This window comes from Oncorhynchus mykiss, chromosome 18 (genome assembly GCF_013265735.2).
Source record: "Oncorhynchus mykiss isolate Arlee chromosome 18, USDA_OmykA_1.1, whole genome shotgun sequence".
In the NCBI taxonomy this organism is placed as follows: domain Eukaryota; kingdom Metazoa; phylum Chordata; class Actinopteri; order Salmoniformes; family Salmonidae; genus Oncorhynchus; species Oncorhynchus mykiss.
This window is the reverse complement of record NC_048582.1, coordinates 62,375,924-62,381,039: the sequence shown is the minus strand read 5'-3', so window position 1 is coordinate 62,381,039 and position 5,116 is coordinate 62,375,924.

The following is a 5,116-nucleotide window of genomic DNA, read 5'->3' as shown; positions in this document are numbered from 1 at the left end:
GAAATGGTTTACATTAATTAGCGGTATAGTAGGATGCAGTTTAAAGGTGACATTTCTACATATTACAGAATCTTTGCACATGCTGTTATGACTTTGGCAATATTGATTGTGTTCTTTCATTCAGGTCTGGTGTTATTATATTCTGTTATTATATTCTTGGTTAGAGAACAATGTTTGTCTTTCGGTAGGGAAAACCACATCAATAAAGACATGGGGGAAAAAACATTCTAGTTTTCATTGCTTTGTGTGATGTATTGTTGTCTCTACCTTCTTGCCCTTTGTGCTGTTGTCTGTGCTTGTGTTTGTACCCTGTTTTGTGCTGCTACCATGTTGTTTTGCTACCATGCTGTGTTGTCATGTGTTGCTACCATGCTGTGTTGTCATGTGTTGCTACCATGCTGTGTTGTCATGTGTTGCTGCCATGCTGTGTTGTCATGTGTTGCTGCCATGCTGTGTTGTCATGTATTGCTGCCATGCTGTGTTGTCATGTGTTGCTGCCATGCTGTGTTGTCATGTGTTGCTGCCATGCTGTGTTGTCTTAGGTCTCTCTTAAAGTAGTGTTGTGGTGTCTATTGTCGTGATGTGTGTTTTGTCCTATATATATATATATATATATATATATATTTATTTATTTATTTGATTTGGGACACCCAGGAATTCATCATGACATCTGTACCTTTGACTTATGGGGGTGGTCTAGATCGCTCTCTGGAATGAACCACACAATCTACACTACCGTGAGTCCGCAGAGACCAGGAGGGCCGTGAGTCCGCAGAGACCAGGAGGGCCGTGAGTCCGCAGAGACCAGGAGGGCCGTGAGTCCGCAGAGACCAGGAGGGCCGTGAGTCCGCAGGGACCAAGAGGGCCGTGAGTCCGCAGAGACCAGGAGGGCCGTGAGTCCGCAGAGACCAGGAGGGCCGTGAGTCCGCAGGGACCAGGAGGGCCGTGAGTCCGCAGAGACCAGGAGGGCCGTGAGTCCGCAGAGACCAGGAGGGCCGTGAGTCCGCAGGGACCAGGAGGGCCGTGAGTCCGCAGGGACCAAGAGGGCCGTGAGTCCGCAGAGACCAGGAGGGCCGTGAGTCCGCAGGGACCAGGAGGGCCGTGAGTCCGCAGGGACCAGGAGGGCCGTGAGTCCGCAGGGACCAGGAGGGCCGTGAGTCCGCAGGGACCAGGAGGGCCGTGAGTCCGCAGGGACCACGTGAGTCCGCAGGGACCAGGAGGGCCGTGAGTCCGCAGGGACCAGGAGGGCCGTGAGTCCGCAGAGACCAGGAGGGCCGTGAGTCCGCAGAGACCAGGAGGGCCGTGAGTCCGCAGGGACCAGGAGGGCCGTGAGTCCGCAGGGACCAGGAGGGCCGTGAGTCCGCAGAGACCAGGAGGGCCGTGAGTCCGCAGAGACCAGAAGGGCCGTGAGTCCGCAGAGATCAGGAGGACCGTGAGACCAGGAGGACCGTGAGTCCACAGAGACCAGGAGAACACAGACATCACCAACCCATCTACCTTGGTAGCCCAGAGGACACAGACATCACCTACCTTGGTGCCCAGACAGAGCACCAAGGAAAGAACAATGTTTTTATAATGTATATGAGATACAGCACTAAAAGAATAGCATATACAGTGAGGTGCCGGTACGGAGTCAATGTGCGGGGGCATCGGTTAGTTGAGGTAGTATGTACATGTAGGTAGAGTTAATTAAAGTGACTATGCATAGATGACAACAGAGAGTGGCAGTGGGGGGAGGGGGGGAGGGGGGGGGCAATGCAAATAGTCTGGGGAACCATTTGACTAGATGTTCAGGAGTCTTATGGCTTGGGGGTAGAAGCTGTTTGGAAGCCTCTTGGACCTAGACTTGGCGCTCCAGGACTGCTTGCCGTGTGGTAGCAGAGAGAACAGTCTATGACTAGGGTGGCTGGAGTCTTTGATAATTTTTAGGGGCTTCCTCTGACACCGCCTGGTATAGAGGTCCTGGATGGCAGGAAGCTTGGCCCCAGTGATGTACGAGGCTGTTCGCATTACCCTCTGCAGTGCCTTGCGGTTGGAGGCCGAGCAGTTGCCATACCAGGCAGTGATGCAACCAGTCAGGATGCTCTCGGATGATGCAGCTGTAGAACCTTTTGAGGATCTGAGGGACCCATGCCAAATGTTTTCAGTCTCCTGAGGGGGAATAGGTTTTGTTGTGCCCTCTTCACGACCATCTTGGTGTGCTTGGACCATGTTAGTTTGTTGGTGATGTGGACATGAAGAAACTTGAAGCTCTCAACCTGCTCCACTACAACCCTGTCGATGAGAATGTGGGCGTGCTCGGTACTCTTTTTCCTATAGTCCACAATCTCCTTTGTCTTGATCACATTGAGTGAGAGGTTGTTGTCCTGGCACCACACGGCCAGGTCTCTGACCTCCTCCCTATAGGCTGTCTCGTTGTTGTCGGTGATCAGGCCTACCACTGTTGTCATCGGCAAATTTAATCATGGTGTTGGAGTCGTTCCTTGGCCGTGCAGTCCTGTGTTGAGGATCAGCGTGGCGGATGTGTTGTTAGCTACCCTTACCACTTGGGGGCGGCCCGTCAGGAAGTCCAGGATCCAGTTGCAGAGGGAGGTGTTTAGTCCTTAGCTTATTGATGAGCTTTGAGGACACTATGGTGTTGAACGCTGAGCTGTAGTCAATGAATAGCATTCTCACATAGGTGTTCCTTTTGTCCAGGTGGGAAAGGGCAGTGTGGAGTGCAACAGAGATAGCATCATCTGTGGATCTGTTGGAGCAGTATGCAAATTGGAGTGGGTGTAGGGTTTCTGGGATAATGGTGTTGACGTGTGCCATTACCAGCCTTTCAAAACATTTAATGGCTACATACGGGAGTGCTACGGGTCGGTAGTCATTTAGGCAGGTTACCTTAGTGTTCTTGGGCACAGGTACTATGGTGGTTTGCTTAAAACATGTTGGTATTACAGACTCAGACAGGGAGATGTTGAAAATCGGAGGGCACAGCGGAATTTCTTATAAGCTTCCGGGTTAGAGTCCCGCTCCTTGAAAGCGGCAGCTGCAGCCTTTAGCTCAGTGCGGATGCTACCTGTAATCCATGGCTTCTGGTTGGGGTATGTACTTACGGTCACTGTGGGGACGACGTCATCGGTACACTTATTGATGAAGCCAGTGACTGATGTGATGTACTCCTCAATGCCATTGGAGGAATCCCGGAACATATTCCAGTCTGTGCTAGCAAAACATTAACATCTGCTTCATCTGACCACTTTTTTATTGATCTAGTCACTGGTGCTTCCTGATTAAATTTTTGCTTGTAAACAGGAATCAGGAGGATGGAATTATGGCCAGGTTTGCCAAATGGAGGGTAAGGAGAGCTTTGTATGCGTCTCTGTGTGGGGAGTATAGGTGGTCCAGAGTTATTTTCCCTGTGGTTGCACATTTACCATGCTGATAGAAATTTGGTTAAACTGTTTTAAGTTACCCTGCATTAAAGTCCCCGGCTACTAGGAGCGTTGCCTCTGGGTGAGCGTTTTCTTGTTTGCTTATGGCAGAATACAGCTCATTCAATGCTATCTTAGTGCCAGTCTCTGACTGTGGTGGTATGTAAACAGCTATAACGAATATAGATGAAAACTCTCTCAGTAGGTAATGTGGTCTGCAGCTTATCATGAGAAACTCTACCTCAGGCGAGCAATAGATCGAGACTTCCTTAGATATTGTGCACCAGCTGTTGTTTACAAAAATACATAGACTTCCGCCCCTTGTCTTACCAGACACCACTGTTCTATCCTGCCGCTACATCGTATAACCAGCCAGCTGTATGTTGGTATTGTCGTCGTTCAGCCACGACTCCGTGATGCATAAGATGTTCCAGTTTTTAATGTCCTGTTGGCAGTTTAGTCTTCCCAATAACTCGTCCATTTATTGTCCAAAGATTGCATGTTTGCTAGCAGAATTCAGAGAAGTGGGGGTTTATTCGATTGCCTCCGACTTCTCAGCAGGCAGCCCGCTCTCCGGCCCCTCTTTCTCCGCCTCCTCTTCACGCAGATCACGGGGCTTGGGGCCTGTTCCCAAGGGAGCCCTATGTCCTCCGCCTCGGGCTCGTCAGAGTCGTGAAAGAAGAAAAAGGATTCTGCTAGTCCGTGGTGAGTAATCGCAGTTCTGATGTCTAGAAGTTATTTTTGGTCATAAGATGTGGTAGCGGCAACATTATCTTCAAAAAGAGTTAAAAAATAAGTTCCGAAAAACGCAGATAAACACACAAACAAAAAAACAATCGGTTGGTGGCACGTAAAACGTCTGCCCTCTTCTCCGGCGCCATGGTACATTGGTCACTGTTGGACCGCAGGTGCCTCAGAGGGTGCATTTCACAACATGGTTGCCCATGTTTTATTTCATATACATTACAGAGATACTGGACCCATTGGGCACTAGGGGAATCATTCAGTGGAAGCGGTAGGGGGGGGTGAGTCAGTGGAAGCGGTAGGGGGGGTGAGTCAGTGGAAGCGGTAGGGGGGGTGAGTCAGTGAGTGCGAGTCAGTGAGAGCGGTAGCCCGACCACTGTTTTTGCATCCCAAATGGCACCCTATTCCCTTTACAGTTCATTCTTGACCAGGGCTCTGGTCAAAAGTAGTGCACTATAGAGGGAATAGGGAGCCATTTGGGATTAGCTGGAGTCTCTGTTGCTGCATCCTGACTCCCAGGGACAGGAGGAAATGGAAACTACAGGAGGAGGAGCAGTCATGGAGGAAAAATATTCCATACTTTCTGTTGATGTCATGTTTTATGCATAGTGCCATGACTTAAAGTGTGCTTTTTGTGTTCCCTCAAATCGGTTTGTAGATGAGAAACTCTTCAACTTTTGCTGAAATAGTATTTGCTGTATTAATCAATAATAATAATCATCAAAAACTCATCCTATCTCCATGTCCAGAATGCAATGTTACTTTTTGTCAGGTAGTGTATGTGGACACCCGTCGAACGTCTAATTCCAAAATCATGGGCATTAATATGGAGTTGGTCCCCCCTTTTCTGCTGTAACAGCCTCCATCCACACTTCTGGGAAGGTTTTCCACTAGATGTTAGAACACTGCTGCGGGGACTTGCTTCCATTCAGCCACGATCATTAGTGAGGTCG